The sequence below is a fragment of the Macrotis lagotis genome, chromosome 5, assembly GCF_037893015.1.
Source record: "Macrotis lagotis isolate mMagLag1 chromosome 5, bilby.v1.9.chrom.fasta, whole genome shotgun sequence".
In the NCBI taxonomy this organism is placed as follows: domain Eukaryota; kingdom Metazoa; phylum Chordata; class Mammalia; order Peramelemorphia; family Peramelidae; genus Macrotis; species Macrotis lagotis.
In genome coordinates, this window is record NC_133662.1 from 111,564,862 (window position 1) to 111,590,132 (window position 25,271).

The 25,271-nt window shown below is 36.2% G+C and overlaps 1 protein-coding gene across 2 annotated transcripts in view; it reads right to left on the minus strand.

Annotated features, from left to right (window-relative positions):
* LOC141487798 (putative methyltransferase-like protein 24) overlaps positions 1-25,271 on the minus strand; it is a 328,482-nt gene that overhangs the window by 193,932 nt on the left and 109,279 nt on the right. The gene's annotated exons all lie outside the window — the stretch shown is intronic.

Below are 25,271 nucleotides of genomic sequence, written 5' to 3' on the forward strand. Positions count from 1 at the left end.
ATCTTAACCTGTGTTACTGTCATTGGCACACATTATGGTGAATTCTGTGCCTCAAGGTCTCAAGCAGCTCACAGTGTAAGCCAATGATTGTTTCCCCCCCGAAATACACACAAAACAGAACCACACCGATACATCATGAAACCAATCCAGGTAATCAGATTCCATATAAAGAGCATGAATTTGGTTCTGTTGTTCTTTCCAGTCTTCTAACACAATAACTTCACCTAAGGTTTATACACATATGTATGACGACCGACAAATAGGATCATTTGACTAGCACAGAGAGGGCATAAGTTCAGAGTACAACCAATCAACAAGCATTTATAAAATGTTTGCTATAAGCTAGGCATTGTGCTAGACTCTGCTCTCAATGTTATTGTTTGTTCTATTACAGAGGATGGTGATAGCCAGAAAGTGATGTCATGACATGCAAGGGAAATAGATTTAAATGAGGGAGGGCAAAGTCACCAGTCTTACATCCTCCTCTGTAGTCATCTGATTCCTGAGGCAAAATATGAATCAAGATGATAAGAGATGACCCTCACTCTCAATGTGCAATGAAACATAAGATAGATTTGACCTGGGTTATGGCAGGCTTCGGGCATCCCATTATTTACAAAGCAGATGTAGCAGAGGCTACAGGAATCAGATGACTATTACAAATGCTCTTTCCCTAACCACTTTCTTCTCTCCATCAACCTCAAATCCCACCATTTTGCCAGGTTTCATTGACACTTTTTGAGACTCAGAGGTTTGGCTGAGTCAGGTGGGGCACTGATCCAGTAAATGTTAGTATCCATAGCATTCCTAGAATTTTGTCTGTTGAGCTCACTCTAAAGACTGGATCTCTTCTTGGGCAATTGGTTTTCTTGCCTGTCCTTTTGGAATCTAACTTTCCATAGACTCACTAAAACAATCTTCTGGGATCTCATTTTATGGTTATTTACTTTCCAATTCATACAACCCTTCTCCCTATTCTACCTGGGTGTTTGACTCATCACTGTTCAGTTGTAGATAGATGGGACACAATGGTGTTGTTTTTCTCCCAGACAAATGGTCACTCACCAAATTCACAAAATATGTGAAAGATCTGGGTTTTTTTCAGTTTCAGGAATTCTTGGTATGGGAATTCTCTAACATTTCATTCAGCAACCCAGCTATGACTTTGCAAATTAGTGTATAGATTCACCTGAATCATAAAGATATTAAACATCTTGTCCAGGGTTAGAAAACTATTTAGTGTTAGAGAAAGAATTTGAATCCATTTTTCTTTATTTTGTTACATTGCAGTCTCTCTCTATGACAGTATTATGTACAAATGGCAGAACCACTTGTTGTACCATAAATTTCCCATTAAATGGCACCAGAGATAGAAAAACTGGTAAAAATAAAATCAGAATTTTGAAGTCCCTTCCACTTCCAGAGCTAAGATCCTAGGATCATATAAGCTTCTCTACCTTTATATGCATATAAATTTTTTCTCTTGTAATTCCTCTTGGGCAACATAATAAGTGCCTGAAATACACTGAACCCTTCCTCTCTCTAACCCTTGAGACTCCCTTAGGCATTTTTGGGATCTTTTTGTTAATTCAATAATGAAATTCCTTTACATCAAATTCTGCTCTATAAAAAGGTGTATTACTTCTGCTGACTTTTCCAAAAATAAAAAAAAAACCCAGATAATCTGAATCAAAAAAAAAAAAAGGACATGGGCTCCAACTAATCAAACACTTTGCCTTCTATAGGTTTAGATTTTGCTAACTAGGATTTAAAATCCTATGCTGTTCATTGAAAGGATAGACTCACAAATATATAGATTTAAAGCTAGCAAAACTTTAAAAGTAATCAAATTAATCAAATTCAATTCCCTCATTTTACACATGAAGAAATCAAAACCCAGAGGATCTATAAGCTTTGCCCAAGGTCTCAAAAGCAGTAAGTGGCAGAGTTAGGATATGAAGAAAGAAGAAAAACAAAAACACCTTTAACAGTATATAGGAAAGTGGGAAGAATAAAGTCAATAATTGACTTTTTCAAGGTACTATTAAAATATTTGGAATCCTTACAACTATCTCCAACACAATTAAGACTGATTTTTTTCTTTTTTATAGAAAACTTTATTTCATGAACTTTATTTTCCATGCATTTCAGGTGACTGGTTTCTTCCTGAAATTCTTATGGATTTTTTAAAAATGATTTTATTTGAGTTTTGAGTTTTACAATTTTTCTCCCAATTTTACTTCCCTCCCCCCAGCCCCAAGACTGAATTTTTGCCATAAAGATGGATTTTGAATCTGAAGATGTATGACCTTTACCAGGATCATTTACCCATGTTTTCAATTAACAACCTTAAATACTTTTCCATGAAAATGATAGAATGGTATGTTACTGCTATATACAAAGAAACGAAGATAAATACTGCCCAAAGTCCTTAATGTACTCCATATTGTTTAGGAAAGATGAATCAAGTCATGTCTTTTCATTATTTTTCAAAGCTCAGTTCTCTGGTTCACTTTAGAGTCTTGTCCTCTGGGAAGACTCTATCAGACTTTATTAAAATAGAATATCACGTGAGAAGCATATATATTCAGTCAACCACAGAGCTTCCAGCAAGAATAAAATTCTAAGACAAGTTAGAAGCAGCTTGGTGGCCCTGGAGATTTGGAAGAAATCTCATAAGTCATTAAATCCCAACCCCCTTGTTATATAGATGAATGGCATAACTAATAATAATAATAATAATAATAATAATAATAATAATAATAGCTATCATTTGTACAATGTTTATTATATGCTAGGCACTGTGCTAATTGCTTTGCAATTATTTCCTTATTTGATCCCCAAAACAACCCTGGGAGGTAGGTATTACTATAGTCCTAATTTTACAGGTAAGGAAACTGAAACAATAAGAGGTAAGTACTTGTCCAGAGTCACACAACTAGTAAGTGTCTGAGGTCTTCCTGATTTCTATCCACTGCACTACCTAGGTATACCTTGCTATGATGGTAAGACTCAAGGGTCCTCAAGATACAATGGTGGGGTAGATGATAATAATTTTATCAGATTTTTTCCTGAAATAAATAATAATTTCTAATGATGTTTGTTCTTCATTCTCAAAGATCATGACATCAGGGAAATAATGTCATGAAAAGCACATGAATTGGATTTGAGTGAGAGGATACTATGCTAAGTCACCAGCCTCACTTTCTCCTCCAGAACTATCTGGCCCAGTGGCCAAATATGAATCAAGCCAACTGTAGATGGCCCTGGATATGAGGTAATCAGGGTTAAGTGACTTGTCCAAGGTCAGATAGCTAGTAGGTGTCAAGTGTCTGAGGCTGGATTCAAATTCCCATCCTCCTGATTCCAAAATTGAAAGTGCTTTACATAGGTTATCTCATTTGATCCTCAAAGCAACTGTGAGATAGGTGCTATCATTATCAGCATTTTACAGATCTGAGGAACAGAGAGGTTGAACAACTTTCCAAGGGTCACATAACTAGTGTGTGAGTCAGGATTTGAACTCAATTGTTCTAACTCCATGTCCAATACTTTTTCCAGTATGCCACTTAGCTGCCTCTATCAGCTAAAGTCTTACTCCAGTGCTACATCATATATAAGGTTTGACATCTGAAAAAGCTTATCAGTGAAAGTCAACTCCTTAAGTATATCTGATGACAAATTCTTTATCATCTGAGAATGAACCTAATTAGCTTTGGAGAGACTCATGCAGGTTGACCACCATGAATTTTTTTGATCACATTCACTCATAAAACCATTTTCAACTGAGGCATAGAGGGAGCCCTGCTTGCGAATGAACTCATTCCTGCATGTGATTCTTCAGGTTTAGAAGGAATTCTACATTCATGGGGCAGAGGGAGAGAGGGATTGCAATTAAAAAACCCCAAATTCTGATCATGTCTCTAGAGTAATTCTGAATGTGATTAAATTAAAAATAGACCCTTTTCCCATTCATACCTTGGTTTAGTTGCAATTAATTAGCTTGTCATTTTGTATAAGAGAGACCTAAGGTCTTGACAAATTCAAGTTTAAGGGCAGTTAAGTGGCACAGTAGCAAGAGTACCAGGTCTGGAGAAGGGAAGACCTATGTTTAAATCTATAATCAGACTATTGTGGATCCTGGGCAAGTAACCTGACCTTTATTTGCCTCCATTTCTTCACCTATAAAATAAGGATAATAATATTACTTATAATAATATTACTTAACTCTCAGGGTTATTGTGAGGATCAAATGAGATGACCATTGTAAAGATTTAGCACCGTACTAAAGGTTAACTATCATTATTAATAAATGTATGTATTTCCATGGATAAAGGAACACAAAATTCAAGCTAAAAACCAGATTTTCTTGTTATCTAACAGATAGGAATTCACACACACACACACACACACACACACACACTTTTTGGAAAGGCCTCTACTCCTCCCTCTAAGTGGGGGGGGGGGGGATACCCTGAGGAATGCTTTAAAACAGGCTTATCTTTTTGCTAGGAGACATCTGCTTTTAATGTCTGTCTAATGGTAAGTATAGAATGTTCCAGTTTACTTACTGATAGAGAGTTTCATCATATAAAGGATTCTGAAGGGAACACCACCCAGTTGGAAAGGCTTCAATGCAAAAGCCATTTTAAGTCAGCCAACATGAATGGTATCATTTCAAAACAGGCTGCTTTGATTCTCTCCAAAGAACTGAAAAGAGAGTTCTACCCACATTTCAGAAAGCTGATACAGTATTGTTTCTTTGGGGGGAATTAAAATGGACAAATTCCACATAGGAGCCTTAGAAGTACCACTCCCACAGGTGAAGAATAATGGTGGCCTTCCTCCCTCCCGCCCATCTTTATGCAAAGAACTGCAGGTTAGAAAAGGAGTTTAATATACCAGTCCTACAGCTCAGAATTGTACATTTTTAATAGCCCTGCTATTCTATACAATACCAAGCAACTAAGCTTTCACACCCACATATCCTGTAACTCATGCAATTACCTTCAACTACTGAGTTTGAAATTAAAATTATTTGCTTCCTAAGGATAATGTTAGGAGAGTGACATTTAACTCCCTGACAGGCCCAGGTATATTCACAGAAGGGAAAAAAAAAACTGCATTTAAAATGTGTTTCTGATGCTCTATTTTATTGGTAATTTGAGTGTATTTTCTAGGCTACTTCTTTTTAAAATATGACTTTTAAGTAACAATTAATCCCACAGTGGGGGTGGGGGAGGGATGTGGCTTGTGATGGCATTCCTCCTCTTCCTTCCTGGATAACTACCAAGGATTCAGGAAGCCGAGTGTGTGGTATGATCTTTATAGCAGTTAAGTCAACAGCTGGCTTTTGGGCATACTGCAATGAAGGCATTGAAGCAAACCAAACCATCACAAGGCCAGGTTACTAATTCTGCATCTTTATGGCTCAGAAGCCAAATCCTTCTCAAGTTCATTAAATGCAAAGATGTATAGAAAAGCATATGAAATCCAGTTAAGATAAGGCAGTAGATGTCTTTTGTTGTTGTTAATTTTATTGTTGGACTTCTACATGGATTAAAAAAATAATACAGCATGGCAACTGTGCTGGCAACTTGTCTTTGGGACAGAAATTCAGTCTAAACAAACACTGCTGTGCATTAAAACTTAGCCAACAGCTGCATGAGGTACCATAAATCCTATAAAGGACAAAATAAAAACATGAAAGCAATAGACCTTCAGAGAAGGACCTTAGAAGTAATTTGTTCTAGTCTCTACATGTAGGTAGGTGAGACAGTGGAAAGAGCATTGGACCTTGAGTCAGGAAGACTCATCTTCATCAGTTCAAATATGGCCTTAGACACTTATTTAGCTACCCTGGTAAGGTAACTGGGCAAGATACTTAACCCTATTTGCCTTGGTTTCCTCATCTGTAAAATGAGCTAGAGAAGGAAATGGCAAACTACTCTAGTACTTTGCCAAGAAAAGCCCCAAAATGAGATCACAAAGAGTTGGACATAACTGAACTACACATTTCAACTTCTTCATTTTACAGTTGAGGAAAAAAGAGGCCCAGATAGGTTATGACTTGCCTACAGTCAAAGAGGCAATATTAGAAACAAAATTTGAACTCATGCCCTCTAACTCTAGAGTCAGTGACTTGAAAAGACTATTGGATATTGTATCAAAGGATCTGGATTTCAAATCCTGTTCTTTTTCATTGTATAACCTTGGACAAGTCACTTAATCTCTCTGGGCCTCAGAATACTCTCAACTATAACAAAAGAGACTAGATGATTGCTAAGGTTTTTTTTTTAGCTGCATATTCTACAATCTTAGACTATTTCCAAACTGTTGGATTAAAAGACCTAATGACACACTCCTGAAATTTCCTTCTAGGACTTTACAAATGAACAAATATTCTTTGATTATCTAGTGTGCCCATTATAGGCAAAAGGGAACACTAGAAGCTTTTCTAGTAAATATAGGCATAAATCAAAGATCATTTCCCATTTTTCTGTTATTATTTGACGCAGTTCTATAAATACTACCAATAGCAATAAAACAAGAGAAAAAGCAATAAAAAGAAAGGCTTAGATACGTAAACAGGGGCAAAATTATCCTTATTTGCTAGTGATATGATGGGTCACTTAGAAAATCCAAGAGAATTGGAATTGGAATCATAGTGTCAGTAAAGTTTCAGTCTACAAAATAACTCTTTAAAAATCAATGGTGTTTCTACAGAAAAACAACAAAATCCAGGAAGTAGTAATATAAAAGTAAATTCCATTTAAAATAACTACCAGAGGGGCATCTGGGTGGCGCAGTGGATAGAGCACTGTCAGGAGAACCTGAGTTCAAATGTGGCCTCAGACACTTAATAATTGTCTAGCTGTGTGACCTTGGGCAAGTCACTTAACTCCATTGCCTTAAATAAATTTTAAAAAAGTTTAATTAAAATAACTATCAGATGCCCAAAATACATGGAATCTGATTATTTACTATACAGTTACAACTTCACAACTAATCTAGAATGGATTGCCTTTGCCAAATTGATAGGAAATAAACTTTAGACATTTAATCTAATAGAGGAGGACTAATTAACAAGAAGGTCTCCTTTTAAATAACTTTGAGAAATGAAGGAATGAGGTAAGAGGAGAAGAATTATTTGCAAAGTAGTCTTTACTTTTTTTTTATTACATATTACTTTCCACAGAAGGAGACATAGGCTATGATTAAATTGGCTGTTTAATTGCAGAAAATTCTGAGTCTAAAACACCTGGAAAGGAAGTACAGCAAGAAAAAAAACTAATACGCAGCAGAAAAATTATTCCATGTGAATTCTCATTCACATGCAGAGTCTGCTTCAAAAATCAAAATAATTTTTTTTCCTTCTTCAATCACAAAATTGGGTTAATGCCTAAAGCATATTGATCAAAATGCCAAATGATTTATTTCTCAACACACAAAATTTAAATAACAAGGTGTAATGTTAAGCAACCCAACATGTAACTTACTAACTTAAATCAGTTTAAATTACCTGCACAATTAATTCTTTCTACATTTTTATAAATCAAGGTGTTCCTTATTACCTCAGTTGAAAGCATTCTTTCTCTTCTCAGATTTTCCTAGAGGCCTCATTGCCCCTATCATATCCACTAATATTAAACTTATTTGTGAACAGGCTATATCTGCCCCTTGTGCCAATAGAATTCACAGCTAGAACTTTATTTATTTATTTAGTTTTAATTTGTATTCCATTATTTAACACATACAGTTCCTTGAACATTTACATGCATGTATCTGGAGACTTTGAAGGAGGATCTTAAAGCAGATTGAGACAAGATCATTGTTTACCAGAGTTCTCTTAAGTAGATTAGACCATTCCTTTCTCTAAAATGTAAGCAAGCTGTCCCCAAAACTTGATTGCCCCAGGGAATCAAGGCTCAAGTCCATCTTTATTGGAGCAACTTTCTGTTGGTTTCTGGAAATGTTGAACTGGCTTTCTGGTCACATAAGGACAAAAAAAATATGCCCCATGAAGTCAGATTCCTTTAGACTTGCTGGTTATTCCAAGGCTCTTGATGACCAGAACAATTTCAGTACAGAAGTGAGGATATGCCAAATTTTAGATTCCTAAATGACACACAATTTGAACTGTCCAATATACCAATAGTAGAGGGATAAAGGGACTAGATAGAGCTCAAGAGAAAGATGGGATATGGTGATCTTGGTTTATTTTAGATAGATGATAATTATCTGCAAAGGTGAAGATTCTAATAATGCATTCATATATTTAAGGTTTAAGGTTTGCATTTATGTATTTAAGGTTTGCAGAGGATTTTATAAATATTATCTCATTTTATTCTCTCAACAACCCTGGGAGGCAATGTTATTATCAGCTCCATTTTATGAAGGAAGAAATCAAGGCAGTAAATGTTAAATAACTTGCCTAGGATCATACAACTAGTAAGTATGAGGTCAAATTTAAATTTGGGTATTCCTGAGCCTAACCCCACTATGTTACCTAGTTGTGGGGAAATGGATCGAGTGCTAGACCTATTGCTGTTATTTGTTCTTCATTCACAAAGAAAGCCAATGAAGTCATGGGAGTGATATCTTGACTTGTATGTACTGGATTTAAGTGAGATAGAACTGTGCAAAGTTAGCAGCCTTACTCTTTCCTCTAGAGTGTTCTAAGCTCAGGGGCAAAATAAAAGTCAGAACAACTGATGATGGCTGGACCTGAAGTCAAGAAGACTCTGGCCTCAAATACTTACTAGCTGTGGCAAAGTCACTTAACCGTGTTTGCCTCAGTTTCTCATCTATAAAATAAGAAGGAAATGACAAACCATTCCAGTGTCTTTGCTAAGAATATCCAAAATGGGGTCATGAAGAGTCAGACATGACTGAAGTGACTCATTTCTAACTATTCACTATATCACCTAACTGCTGAATTAAACTCCTTATAAGGAGAGCAAATGAGAGTATCCAGATAGACAAGGGGACTGAGGAGAGAGTCCTGGATTACAACTTTTATCAAAGGCTCATAATTATAAATATGTCTTCCAGAGTGATTAAATTTTATTAAGACTTTTATTTTTTTAGCTTTTGCAAGGCAATGGGGTTAAGTGGCTTACCCAAGGCCACACAGCTAGGTAATTAAGTGTATGAGGTTGGATTTGAACTCAAATACTCCTGACTTCAGGAACAGTGCTCTATCCACTGCACCACCTAGCCAACCCAAGACTTCTTACTAAAAGGACCACCTCTCTCTAGGATGGGACTCTGAATCACGGGAAGGCTGGATCTTATATGCAGTTTGAAAGGCTTGTTCCTCCCTCTTCATGCCAATCATTGACTAGGGTCACAATCTAATTGCTACAACCACCTCCATACGTTCCCCCCACCCCTGCTCATTTTACTAATGGGCATAGGGGAGTAAATCGCAACCTCCTTGAGCAGGTGCAAAGGACAATAACACAGACCCTCATTCAATCTCTGCAAAGTTATTTCTTTAATCACTTTTCCTTTTGTCTAACTCTCCTCTTCCTATAAATAGGCTGGCATCTTTTGGTTTTCCACAAAGATCAGACATCCTGGCTTTTGTAATTTATTATCTTCACAGATATCAATGAGACTCTGGCAATACCTTCTCTAATCCTTGTGGTAACAAAACACTCGATTCTTTCCCACAATACCCATGTCAAAAGAGTTGTGGATTTGGATGACAAATTTGTAAGGATTGTGTCAAAAACATAGACTATATTCAACTGAGGATGATGAGTAATGTAAGGAGAAGAGAATTTTATTTGGTAAATTGGAAAAAGAGGAAGGGTTGATGGACTGATGATAATGTGTCACAGTGAGAAATTTATTTTTACTTCTATTTGCATTTTGCTTTTGTTTTTGAGAACAGAAAAGAATAAAAATAGTTATCAAGGAATGAAAGCCCAAATAAGAAGTCATCTGGCAACTTCCTTTGACTTCAAGTCCCCAGGCCCACATATGTTGTTGTTTAGTTGTTTTAATTATGTTCAATTCTTCTTTTCTTGGCAAAGATACTAAAGTACTTTTTTATTTCCTTCTCTAGATCATTTTACAAATGAGCAAACTGAGGCAAACAGGATTAAATGACTAGTACATAGCTAGTAAGTCTGTGTATAGACAACTGAACAATTGGGGCAAAAGTTATCTCCTTTTCAGTTTTCTGATGTATATTGTCTTCTTTCATTAGATTGCAACATAAGTTCGTTTTAAAATTTTTTTATTTTTTTATTTTATTTAATTTTTTATTCTCATTTTGTACAAATATTTTACATTAATAAAATATTCTTGTTTTAAGAGTAAATGAAATACCCCCTCCCCCCATAAATATGAACTTGCTTGAGTGATAAAGGGGAGAGAAAAAAATTAAAATGAAAAAAAATAATAGTAATAATTGTAGGTATGGCCAGGTGGCGCAATGGACAAAGCACCAGCCCTGGAGCCACGAGCACCCGAGCCCACATCCAGCCCCATAGACCCAACAATCACCCAGCCATGTGACATGCAAGCCACCCGATTCCCCACTGTCCTGCAATAACCAAAAAGAAGAAAAAAAAAGACCCAAAATAAAATAAAATAGTAATAATAGTAGGGGTGGCTGGGTGGTGGACAGAGCATTGGCCCTTGAGCCAGGAGCACCTGGATCCAAATCCGGTCTCAGACAACCAACGATCACCCTGCTATACGGGCCCAGTCAGGCCACCCAGCCCCATTTGCCCTGCACCCTCCCCCAAATAATAATAATAAAAAAATGTGCTTCAGTCTTTGTTCCAACACCAACAACTCTGTCATGGGTGGATCACATTCTTTATAGTAAATCCATCGCAAAAGTTACTTCCATATTTTTCCAACATTGCCATTGCTGATCGCAACTCCCTCCTTTCTAATTTCTCCATTACCAAATACTATATTTTCTCTCTCCTTTTACTCTGACTTTGCTGTAGGGTAGCTGAGTGGCACAGCAGACAGATACCTGGTCCTGGGGCCAAGAGGCCCTGAACCCCCATACCACCCCTTAGGCCTAGCATCCACCTGGCCCTATGGTCCTGGACAGGCCTTCCAATCCCAGCCCCTTTCAAGAAGTAAAAAAGAAAATGTGTTATATCTGATCACTCTCCCCCCCATGGTCCATCCTCTCCTCCTTTATTCACATCTCCACACTTCCCCCTGTCCCCCTTCTCTCCTTCTTACTCCAGATGTCTATACCCCATTGAATATATATGCTGTTTCCTCTCCTAGCCACTTCTGATGAGAGCAAAGGTTCCCTCATTCCCCCTTGCCTCCCCCCTTCCATATCATTGCAATAGCTCATTGTAATAAAAAAAATCTTATTATATGAAATATCTTGGCCTATTTCCCCTCTCCTTTTTCTTTCTCCCATTACATTTCCCTTTTTTTCTATTGACTCCATTTTTACACCATATTTTATCTTCAAATTCAGCTTTCTCCTGTGCTTCAACTACAAAAGCTCCCTCTACCTGCTCTATTAACTGAGAAGGTTCATATGAGTATTATCAGTGTCATTTTTCTATGCAGGAATAAATGCAGTTCATCATCATTAAGTCCCTCATATTTTCACCTTCTCCACTCTCTATGCTTCACCTGAGTCCTGTATGTGAAGATCAAACCTTCTGTTCAGCTCTGGTCATTCCAACAGGAACATTTGAAATTCCCCTAGTTCATTGAAAGTCCATCTTTTTCCCTGGAAGAGGACATTCAGCCTTACTGGGTAGTTCATTCCTGGCTGCATTCTAAGCTCTTTTGCCTTCCGGTATATTATATTCCAAGCCCTACGAGCTTCCAATGTAGTTGCTGCTAAGTCCTGTGTGATCCTGACTGCAGCTCCATGATATTTGAACTGTGTCCTTCTGGCTGCTTGTAATATTTTCTCTTTGACTTGGGAGTTCTGGAACTTGGCTATAATATTCCTAGGTGTTGATTTTTTGGGATCTCTTTCTCGGGGGCGATCGGTGGATTCTCTCCATTTCTATTTTGCCCTCTGCTTCTAGAATATCAGGGCAATTTTCCTTTAGTAATTCTTTGAAAATGATGTCAAGGCTCTTTTCCTGATCATAACTTTCAGGTATTCCAATAATTTTTAAATTATCTTTCCTAAATTTGTTTTCCATATCAGTTGTTTTTTCAATGAGATATTTCACATTTTCTTCTAATTTTTCATTCTTTTGATTTTGAAGTATTGAGTCCTGGTTTCTGTTAAATTCATCAATCTCCCTGAATTCTATTCTTTGTTCTCCACAGAGAGTTTTCTTATCTCTTTTTCCATCTGGACAATTTTGCTTTTTAAAGCATTCTTCTCTTCAATAACTTTTTGAACTGTTTTATCCATTTGACCTAAACTGGTTTTTAGCTTGCTATTTTCTTCAGCATTTTTTTGGATTTCCTTGACTAAGCTGCTGACTTCATTTTCATGTTTTTTCCTGCATCTGTCTCATTTCTTTACCCCGTTTTTCTTCTAACTCCCTCATTTGATTTTCAAAGTCCTTTTTGAGCTCTGTCATAGCCTGAGCCCAGTTTCTGTTTTTCTTGGAGTCTTTAGATGCAGGAGCTTGTGCTTCCTCATCTTCAGACTGAGTATTTTGATCCTTCTTGGGCTCATTTGCAAAATATTTCTCAATAATGTTCCTCTTATTTCTCTGCTTGCTCATTTTCCCAGCCTGGGCCTGGTTTTGGGGTGCTTCCTGAGCTTTTGGGACACTCCCACAAGGGTCTCAGTGTGTGAGGCTCTGTCCTCCCTCCTGGTCTGTGAATGACCATATATGCCCCCGCCTCTGCTACAGGGCTCAGGTGGGGGGTGGCCCTTCTGTTCTATGGGGGGGGGGGCTAGACTGCGATCAGGATCTGAATGTGGTCAGAACCCCAGAGTCCTGTTCCAGGGTCAGAGGACAGATCTCTGCAGTCTCTCTTCACTCCCCTCCCTGAGTTCAATGAGCTCATGCCCTGGGGGCTCCTGCTTACTGGCTCTGCCTGCTTCTGTTTCAGCATCTGGGCTGCTGAAAGACCATGCTGCTGGCTGTGTGCCCTGAGGGCTGCGCTCCATGTGCTTGCTCTGGCAGAGGTCCCCTGCTGTTCCCCCACTTTATGCCTGGTGCTCCCCAGGGTATAGCTCCAGAGACTCCCCCGCTGCTGTGAGCTGGGGCTCCCAGTACCCTGGGGCTGCCTCCGGGAGGCTGAAGTTCTTTCGTTCTGGTGGGCCACGCCGGGCTGCCCCTCCGACCCCAGGGAGAAGAGCCTTTCTGCTCTTTTCCAGGTTACCTTGAGTAGGAGAACTGCCTCTCTGGGTCCCTTTGTGGGTTCTGTCTTCTCTTGAAAGTTTAGTTAGGGTCCTTAGTTTATAAGTTTTATCAGAGAGTGCCTAAAACTCAATTCCTTCTTGTCGCCATCTTGGCTCCACCCCCCAACATAAGCTCTTTGATGGCAGAGACTATCCTTTTTTCTTATTTGTATCTCTGGGATACCAGATTAACTACATTGCTAGATCAGAAGAAAAGCTGTAGCTATATTTCAGTCAAATATTCAACAAAGTATCTCATGCTACTTTGTAGACGTGTGAAGATATATGGGCTAGATGCTAGCAAAGTTATATGAATTTATTTATTTTTATTTTTATTATTTTAGGTTTTTGGAAGGCAAATGGGGTTAAGTGGCTTGCCCAATGCCACACAGCTAGGTAATTATTAAGTGTTTGAGACTGGTTTTGAACCCAGGTACTCCTGACTCCAGAACCAGTGCTTTATCCACTGCACCACCTAGCCTCCCTGAAGCTAAATGAATTTAGATGTGATTCAATAACCATACATAAAGATTAATTATTAATAAGTCTATGCTATCTTGGAGTGAGGTTACTAGTGGAAACTCCCTGGAATCTGTCCTTGGTCCTGTACTGTCTTGTAATTAATTAATCAATAAGTATTTATTAGTTTTCCCTACTCACTATGTTAAATGCTAGAGATATAAAGAAAGGCAAAACAGAGTCCCTATTCTCAAGTAGCTCAGAGTCTAAAGGGGGAAAACACCCAAAAAAAATACTTACAAACAATGCAGGATAAATTGGAGCTAATGCACAGAGGAGAAACCATAGTATTAAGGAAGATTGAGAAAGACTTCTTATAGAAAATATAACTATTATTCCCCAATTTGTAAACGGTCAAAGGGTATAAATGGAAAGTTTTCAAATGAAGAAATTAAAGATGTATACATAAATATATATATATATATATACTATAATCATATGAAAAAATGTTCACTGATTAGAGAAATTCAAATTAAAACAACTATGAGGTTCCACTTCACACCTATCAGATTGATTCAGAGGGCAAAAATGGAAAATAATCAGTTTTGGAGAGTTTGTAGGAGGATTAGGATATTAATGCACTGGAGTTGTGAACAGATGCAATATTTCTGGAGAGCAATATAGAACTATGCCTAAAGAGCAATAAAACTGTTCATATCCTTTGACCTAGTAATTCCAATACTAGACCTATATCCAGAAGAAATCACAAAAATGGGAAAAGTCCCAAATGTTCAAAAATATTTATGTTGGCTCTTTTTGTAGCAGCAAATAATTAAAGATTGAGGGGATGCCCATCAAGTGGGGAATGGCTAAACAAGTTATGGTATATGAATCTTATGGAATATTATTGTTCTATAAGAAATCAGAAATTGTCAGACTCTAGAGAAGCATGGAATGAATTATAGGAATTGATGCTGAGTGAAGGGAACAGAACCTAGACAACATTGCACACAACAACACTGGGTGTTGATCAACCTTGTTGGATGCAGCTCCTCTCAGCAGTTCAGAGAGCTAAGACAATCCTAGGAGACTGGCTATGGACAAGGCTATCCCCAATCAGAGGTAGGAAAAACTAAACAAACAAAAAATCCTTCAGAATCTGAATGGACACTGCATTCACTTTTTAAAAAATTTCTTCTAGGTATCTCTTTCCTAGCTCATGGCTTTCTTTCTTTTCCCTTAATCCTAATTCCTCACACTGAAAATGACTAATCTGTAAACATGTTAATCACAAATGTGTATGTACAATATTCACCTGACTGTTCACCATTGAGGTAAGGGGAGTGGGAAGGGAAGGTGGAAGGAAATTATGTAAGTTAAAAATATGCCTGTTCACATGGATGCATGCTGAAAAATTTTCATAAAATTGGAAAAATAAAATGAAATATCAATTGAGGGGAAAAAAAGAAAATGTGACTTTATATGAGGCTTGAAGAAAAACCAAGGAAATCTAGAGGCTAAGATGAGGAGAAAGAGAATTCTATGCATGAGGGACAGTCAGTGAAAATGTCTAGTATCTAGCTTGTGGAAGACAAAATTTGTGTCACTGGATGGCAGGGTATCTGAGGTTGGCAAGTGTCAGGAGACTGGAAATATAGGAAGGAGCCATCAAGGTATGATACATGTCTTAGATAAAAGCATAGCTATCATACTTGTTAATTTACAACTACCATGAAGATTTAAGGGATACAAAGCATATTAGAAGACAGAGGCCACATCAGAACATATAATGACAAGCTAAAACATAGCAGGAGAAATCTAAAAAAATGAAAAAATTAATAGGGACAAATATAAAGTTTATCATTATAAGTAAAAATGGACTAGACAATAATTCCTGTAAAAAACTATCTGGAGAGTTGAGTGTACTTTGAGCTAAATATAAATTAACAATTTGACATGGGAGTAAAAAAAGGTAAAGCTATCTTAAGCATTGTGAATAGTATACAGAACAAAGAAGGCTATTTCCCCTGTACTATGCCCTGGTTCATCCATATCTAGAGTACTGTGTTCAGTTTTAGACCCCACATTTTTCAAAAGACACGGACAAGACAGAGCCCATTTGAAAGACAAAAGCTAAAATGATAAATTGACTGGAAAGCATGTAATCCACAGATCAACTGAAGGATCAGGAGTTGTTTAATTTGGTTAAGAGAGAAAAGATTTAGGGGAGATAGCTGTCTTCACATAATTAAAGGTTGATCATGTGAAAGGATTGAATTTGTTTTGATTATTAGCTGGATAAATTGTGGTTTGAGTTCAGGGCCTGGATGCAGAAAAATTTTCTTTGTAATTTGTAACTTTGTAACTTTCAACAGTTGAGAAGATGGCCAGCCTTGGAAGAAAAATAACACTTGAAAGAAAATAATTCCTTTCCTTTCATGAGTGGGAAGAAAAAAAAATTGTCTCTCTTCCCCTCTCCATTGGCTATAACATTTCTTCCAGGAACTAATCCCAGGAAAGGGTATCACACATAGAAGAAAGCAAGCCCAGTCAGAATGGAGGCAGGAAACAATTCTTAGAAATGTGCCCTCTTGTAACAGAGAAGAGAGCTAAGAAATAGATCCATGGAGCCCAGAATGATCATCCCATCAGATACATTGGTTCTGGGAGTGGTGGATGGGGAATAATATGAGAATACCATGAGAAGAAACAGAAAAATAGGGTCTTATATTAACAGAATCATGAATTTCCTGGACTATATGTGTACCCTATGTATTGATATTTGCGGTATTGGACAGTGTTTTTTTAAATTTTTAAATTTTATTTATTTAAGGTAATGGGGTTAAGTGACTTGCCCAAGGTCACACAGCTAGGCAATTATTAAGTGTTTGAGGTCAGATTTGAACTTAGGTCTTCCTAACTCCAGGGCTAGCTCTATCCCTGCACCACCTAGCTGTCCCTGTTTGTAAATTATAATGATAATTTAAATTTATAATAATATCTTATTAGGAAATTATCTTAGTGCAGAGCCCAAGATGGTGGCAAGAAGGTAACATGCTCACAGAACATTTCCCTACCAAAGATAAATGAATCCTCTATTCTAACATTAAAGCGACAGACCCCACCAAGAAAAAGAAAAGATTCAAAGAAGTTTTCCATGGTAGACTTTATGGATGATCTTCAGTGATGGTCTGTCTCTCTTGGGGAAAAGGGGAAGTAAAGAACAGGAGACAGGAGAGTGGGAAAGTCATCAGGAGGCTTTTAGTCACAGTGCAATCCAGGTCCTGGCAGCCTGACAAAAGCAGAGGTCCCATCAATTAGACAGCAAGCCAGCAGGGAGGACCCCAACCCCAAACAAAGTCTGAATCCTGGGAACATTGGGGCAAAATACAGGACTGGGTCCAGAACAACTACTGCTACTCTGAACCTGGACATAAAGAAGGAAACAAATCTCTGTAAAGGCAAGGGTGGACTCCATAGGTAACAAGCCAGAGAGCAGACCCCAGACCCAACAAAAAAATGCTATAGCCCAGAAGCAAAGCTAAAACAACAAAGATGAGAAAAAAGATAAAAGAGCACTCCATTAGAAAGCTACTTCACAGACAGATGATAACAATGCCATATTTGAAGAAGAAACCAGTGAAATATTCACAGGGGAAGTATCAAAACAGTCTATAAATTGGACTCAAATACAAAAGCTAATCAAAGAGCTTAGAAAAGAAATAGAAAAAACAAATGAGAGTTATGCAAGAAAATTGTGAAAAATGTATCAGAGTGTTCAACACCTTTAAAAGGGAAACATAAAAGGTAATTGAAGAAAACAAAACCCTAGAAATTAGAATTGAACAAATAGAAAACAATGACTCTACAAGAGTACAGTGACTCTACAAGACTACAAGATTCCACCAAACAAAATAAAAAGACTGAAAAAAACTGAAGAAAATGTAAAGTACTTTTTAGAGAAAACAAATGACCTGGAAAATAGATCCAGAAGAGACAATCTATTAATTGTCAGACTACTAGAAAGCCAAGATCAAAAAAAGAAACTGGAAAATATCATGCAGGAAATTATAAGGGAAAACTGTTCAAATCTGCTAGAACAAGAAAGCAATATAACCATTGAAAAAATACAAAGAATCTCTTTAGAAAGAGACCCAAAAAAAAAAATTCCAGGGGCTGTTATAGCCAAATTCCAAAACTCTCAAAGGAGAGAATAATGCAAGGAGCAAAAAGAAAACAATTCAAATACAAAGAAAACACAATCAGACTCACACAGGACCTATCAGCCTCAACACTGAAGGATCAGAAGACCTGGAATAGTACATATTGGAGAGCAAAGTACCTGAGACTACAGTCCAGAATGTACTACCCTGCAAAATTCAGCATATATTGTCAGAGGAAAAGATGAACGTTGAGCAAAATAGAGGACTCCCAGAATTTCCTGACAGAAAGACTAGAACTGAGCAGAGAATTCAATCATCAAATACATGACTCAAGAGTTGCATAAAATCGTAAATGAAAAAGGGAAGGAAAAAATGAAATAAAACAAAACAAATGGTGGTCAAGACCATCAAATTGTATACAACCCTGAAAGGGTAGTTATAATATTTCTAATTCTTGAGATATTCACTTCTCTCAGGGTGACTAAGAGGTCAAATATAATTGAAGAGACTGGATATAAAGGACATGGGTATAGTTGAATCTTGTCTCTCCATTGAAGAGCTCCATGATGACATACCTATGTGTAAATCAAAAAGCCATGATGAAAAGCAGGGGTGTTAACTTTAAGTGTCTCATTTTCCTTTGACCTGCTTTAACTTTTTCTGTGCTGACAAAGTTTAAACTTTGACTATTGAGGGCATCAAAAGCTGGGCAGTCTTGAATACCCTAACATAAAATCATTTTAAAGTTCTCAGGTAAGACCTTCAGATCCTCCCAGTATGAAGAGCCCTTTAATATTCTTGTAGTTAATTAGATCAGGGTTTGAATTAATCCAAGCTTCACTTAACAGGTGGTAAATACCCTGGGAAGGGAAGTGGCGGGTAAAGTGTGAGAGAAAATAGGCCTGCAGGAGGGGCACAAATAGTTCAAGAAATGGTTTGGTTTTGGATGATACTTTGGCTCTTGAGGAGGATTGTTTGCCCTTGGAAGGTACTTGAAAAGGGGATAAGGTAAAAAATGAATATAAATATAAACTGATACAATTTGAGACATGCTGCTTATCAAGGAATCAAGCAATCAGACTCAGGTCTTCCTAACTCCAGGGCCAGCTCTATCCCTGCACCACCTAGATGATGATACTTTAATACTTTAATAACAATATGGGCTTATCAAGCAATCAAATAATCAAACTGCGATTGATGATATCTGATTAATAGTACTAGAGTGATAAAAAATATCATTTGAAGAGGCACAAAGATTTATAATTTTAGAGGGAAAGAAGAGAGAGTGTGAACACTGAGTAAATTCTAATCAAGAGATTTGGTCCAGAGAGTGAATAAGATATATTCCCACTTGGATTTAAAAATCTATCCTAATCTATAGGGAAGGTGTGGATAGGAAAAGGGAAAAATAAGGGAAGAAAGGACTGATAAAAGGGAAGGCAAAGGTGAAGATATAAGTGAAAATAAACTGGAAGTTAAATTTTAAAAGAAAAGTCAAAGGGAAAGGGGAGTAAAATTTTGATGAGAGGAAATAAGAGGAAAGGAAAAAGAAAAATATAAATGGAGAAAGACAGCATAAAGGGAAATACATAATTAGTAATCTTAACTGTAAATGTGAAAGGAGTGAGCTATACCATAAAACAGAAGTGGATAAGCAGAATGGATTAAAAACCAGAATCCTACAATATTTTGTTTACAAGAAACACCTTTGAAGCAGAGAGATACACTCAGGGTAAAGGTAAAAGGTTGGAGCAAAATATATTATAACTCAGCTGAAGTAAAAAAAATTAGGAGTAATGATCCTGATCTCAGATAAAGTAAAAGCAAAAATTGATCTCATTAAAAGGGATAAGGAAGGAAACTACATCTTCTTAAAAGGTGCCATTGGTAATGAAGCTATATCCTAACTAAACATACTAAACATCCAAATTCCTAGAGGAAAAGCTGAGTGAATTACAAGGAGACATAGACAGCAAAACTTCAATAAAGGAGGACCTCAACCTCCCTCTCTCAGAACTAGATAAATATAACCACAAAATAAAGATAAAGGAAGATAAGAAAGTGAATAAAATCTTAGAAAACTTAAATATGATAAATCTCTTGAGAAAACTTAAAGGGGGAAAGAAAAGAATATACCTTTTTCTCAGTAGTTCATGGCACTTATACCAAAACTGACCATGTACCAGGGCACAAAAACCTTATAATCAAATGCAGAAAGACAGAAATAATAAATAAACACTCATCCAACCATGATGCAATAAAAGTTACATGTAATATATGGTCATGGAAAGATAATTGGAAATTAAGTAACTTTATCTTAAAGAATGGGTGGATCAAATGGGTGGATCAATAATAGTATCCAAGAAAATAACACTAATCAGACACTATACCAAAATTTATGGCATGCAGCCAAGGCAGTTTTGAGAGGAAACTTTATATTGCTAAATGCCTATATGAATAATATAGAGAAAGAAGAGATCAATGAATTGGGTATGGAAATAAAAAATCTAGAAAAAGAGCAAATTGAAGATCCCCAATTAAATACCAAATTAGAAATCCTGAACATCATGGGAGAAATCAATAAAATTGTAAGCAAGAAAATAATTGGTCTCATAAATAAAACTAAGAGTTGGTTTTATGGAAAAGTCAGTAAAATAGATAAAACTTTGGTTAATATAATTTTAAAAAAGAAAGAAGATAATCAAATTGCCAGCATCAAAAATGAAAAGGGTGAACTAACTGCCAATGAGGAAGAAATTAAAGAGATAATTCAAACCTACTTTGCCAAACTGTATACCAATAAATTAGATAATCTGAGTGAAATGGACAAATATTTATAAAAATATGAGCTTACCCAGATTAACAGAAGAGGAAATAAATTACTTAACCTGATTTCAAAAAAAAAAGAATTGAAGAAACCATCAATAAACTCTCTAAGAAAAAGTCTCCAGTTCCAGATGGATTTACAAATGAATTGTACCAAACATTTAAGGAACAATTAATTCCTATTCTACATAAACTATTTTAAAAAATAGGAGAAGAAGGAGTTCTGTCAAACTCCTTTTATGGCATCAACATGGTGCTAATACTTTAAACCAGTAAGAATCAAAATAGACAAAGAAAATTATAGTCCAATCCTCCCAATAAATATTGATGTAAAAATGTTAAATATAATCTTAGCAATGAAACTAGAGCAAGTTATTACTAGGATAATACAACATGAACAGGTAGGATTTATACCACACAGAGATGGTTCAATATTAGGAAAACACTCAACATAATTGAACATATCAATAGAAAAACCAACAGAAATCATATGATTATTTTAATAGATGCTGAAAAAGCCTTTGATAAAATACAACAACCATTCCTATTAAAAATGCTAGAAAATTTAGGAATAAATGGAGTTTTCCTTAAAACAATAAATAATATCTATCTAATACCATAAACAAATATTATGTATAATGGGAATAAACTCAGAGCATTTATAATAAAATCAGGGGTGAAACAAGGATGCCCATTATCACCATTATTATTCATTATAGTATTAGAAATGCCAGCTGTAGCAATAACAGAAGAAAAAGAAACTGAAGGAATCAGAATTGGCAATGAGGAAACAAACCTTTCACTCTCTTCAGATAATATGATGCTATATTTAGAGAACCTGAGAAAATCATCTAAAAAACTCCTTGAAACAATTAACAAATTCAACAAAGTAGCGGGATATAAAATAAACCTATATAAATAACCAGCCTTTCTATATATGAACAACAAAGCCCAAAAGCAAGAGATAGAAATAGAAATTCCATTACGAGTAACTATAGACAGCATTAAATACTTGGGAATCTATCTCCAAAAACAAACCCAGAAACTGTATGAACACAATTATAAAGCACTTCTCACCCAAATAAAGTCATATCTAAATAATTGGGAAAATGTCAATTTCTCATGGTTAGGTGGAGCTAATATAATGAAAATGAAAATTCTACCCAAAATAAATTATTCAGTGCCATACCAATCAAACTCCCAAATGACTATTTTACTGAACTAGAAAAAATTGCAACAAAATTCATCTGGAGCAGCAAAAGGCCAAGAATAGCAATGGAACTGATGAAAAAAACCATAAAGGAAGGTGGCCTAGTCCTACAAGATCTAAAACTATACTATAAAGTGGCAGTCATCAAAACTGCCTTGTACTGGTTAAAAAATAGAGTAATGGATCAATGGATTATGATAGTTTCAAAAGAAATTGCAGTAAATGACTAGAGCAATCTACTGTTTGACAAATCCAAAGACATCAGCTTCTGGGAGAAGAACTCACTATTTGACAAAAACTGGAAAATAGCATGCAAAAACTAGGCATAGAACCATGTCTCACACCCTATACCAAAATAATGTCAAAATGGTACAGAATTAAGACATAAAGGGCGATACCATAGATAAATTAATAGACCATGAAATTATCTATTAGATCTATGGAAAGGGGGTTAAATTTATGACCAAATAAGAATTAGAGTACATTATAAACTGCAGAATCAATGATTTTGACCAAATTAAATCACTAAGTTTTTTGCACTAATAAAATCAATGCTGCCAAAATTAGAAGGAAAGTTGGAGAACAAAACTTCACAACAAGGAGTTCTGATAAAGGTTTCATTTCTAAAATACATAGAGAATTGCATCAAATTTAGAAGGTTACAAGTCATTCCCCAATTGATAAATGATCAAAGGATATGAAGAGACAGATTTCAAATGAAAAAATTAAAGCTATATACAATCACATGAAAAAATGCTCCAAGCCTTTATTGATTAGAGAAATACAAATTAAAATAACTATGAGGTATCACTTCATACCTATCAGATTGGCCAAGATGAGAAAAAGGGAAAATGATCAATGTTGGAGAGGTTGTGGGAGGACTGGGACATTAATGCATTGCTGCTGGAGTTGTGAACAGATCCAACCATTCTGGAGAGCAATATGGAACTTTGCCCAAAGAGCAATAAAAATATTCATTCCCTTTGATGCAGAAATTTCAATTCTAGGCCTATATCCAGAAAAAAAATCATAGAAAAATAGAAGTCCCATATGTTCGAAAATATTCACATCAGCTCTTTTGGGTTTTTTTTGAAAGATTTTATTTATTTTGAATTTCACAATTTTCCCCCAATCCTGCTTCCCTACCCCCACCCACACAAAAGGTAGTCTGTTAGTCTTTACATTGTTTCCATGGTATGCATTGATCTAAGTTGAATATGAGAGAGAAATCATATCCTTAAGGAAGAAACTTAAAGTATGAGATATAGCAGAATTAAATAAGATAACTTTTTTTTAATTAAAGGTCTTTGGTCTTTGATCAAACTCCACAATTCTTTCTCAGGATACAGATGACATTCTCCATCGCAGATACCCTAAAATTGTGCCTGATTGTTGTGCTGTTGGTATGAGCAAGTCCATTAATGTCGATCATCACTCCCATGTTGCTGTTAGGGTGTACAATGTTCTTCTGATTCTGCTCATCTCGCTCAACATCAGTTCATGCAAATCCTTCCAGGCTTCCCTGAATTCCCATCCCTTCTGATTTCTAATAGAACAATAGTGTTCCATCACATACATATACCACAGTTTATTAAATCATTCCCCAATTGGTGGGAAACCCCTCAATTTCCAATTCTTTGCCACCACAAACAGAGCTGCTATGTATGTTTTTGTACAGGTGATGCTTTAATCCTTTTTTATCATCTCTTCAGGGTATAGACCCAGTAGTGGTATTGCTTGATCAAGGGTACACACATTTTTCTTGCCTTTGGGGTATAATTCCAAACTAGCAGCTCTTTTTGTAGTGTCAAAGAACTAGAAATTGAGGGGATGCCCGTAAACTTGGGAATGGCTAAATGAATTATGGTGCATGAATACCATGGCATATTTTTGTTCTATAAGAAATCATAAATGGACAGACTCTAGGGAAACATGGAATGCATTATAGGATATGATGCTGAGTGAAGAGAACAGAACCAAGAGAACAATGTTCACATTAACAACAATACTGTGAGATGATCAACCTTACTGAATGCAGCTCCTCTCAGCAGTTCAGAAAGCTAGGACAACCATATTAGACTGGCAATGGGCAATGTTATTCCCATTCAGAGGAAGAAAAACTAAACAAAACAAATTTAAAAACCCTTCAGAATCTGATGAATGCTTTATAAAAATTATCTCTTATGTATCTCTTTTCTTTAAACTATAAACATGTCTATTAAAAATTTGTATATACAATGATAACCTGGGACTTGTGGCCAAGATGGCGGAGAGAAGATAGGCACAGTTCAAGTCTCCTGATCTTCCCTCATATATAATATGAAACAAACATCTTAACAGAAATACATTAAGAGGTACAAAATACCCATTGTAATACAGGGGAAGAAGGGAGGAGAAGAGAAACACCTAAATATTCCTCTCATCAGACTTGGCTTAAAGTTAACTTAAGAAACATCTTACCTCCTCTTTTTTCTCTCTTTTCTTCTTTGCAGGATATCCACTTTCTCTCTCTAAGCTAGAACCATGTGCTCCCAGCTGTTGTCTTTGGAGCTATATGGCCTCAGTTCTCCTCTACCATTTCCTTCTCTCTTCTTTCCTCTAAGTTCTTTCCTTTGTTGTTTCTGGGCTTGTAACTAAAGTCAGGACTATGTTGTTTTTGTGAACTTTTCAGGCTTGTAAAATAAAATAAAAATCCTTAGCTTTTATAACTCCAGGGTTAGTCATGAGTTTTTCACTTTCAAAAGAACTCTCATCATTATGGCGGCACCACCAATTTCCCTGTCATCAGTCTCAGAACTCTAAGCAAAAGAATGTACCACTCTCTTGAATGTCTGTCCTGTCTGCTTTATCATTATAGCTCTTCATTCATTTCACACATGAAAAACCAAAGGTAAGGAGAGTTTAAGTAATTAAGACTTATCTGTACTCTAAAAAGTATTCTTAATAATCTAGAAAGGTAGCAGAGGTTAGACTACAATTCCTTAACTTATCTGTCAAAAGGACATTAACCTTTTTTGTGAACTGGAAAGGGTTTGAACAATTGTAGTTTAATTGTTTTAATGTTTGCAGATTTCACAACTAAATAAATATTTTTCAGGGTTGGCTTTAGATTCTTTAAAATTTTGCTCAGAACCTCTAATAAAAATCTTATGTTATTAACCTTGTGACTCTTCAAATCAGCCAATAAAGCAAAAGGGGAACCTATAGATAGATAGAGCACCAGATGGGGAGTCAAAAGAGTCAACTTACTGAGGTCATATCTAGTCTCAGACATTTACTAGCTGTGTGACCC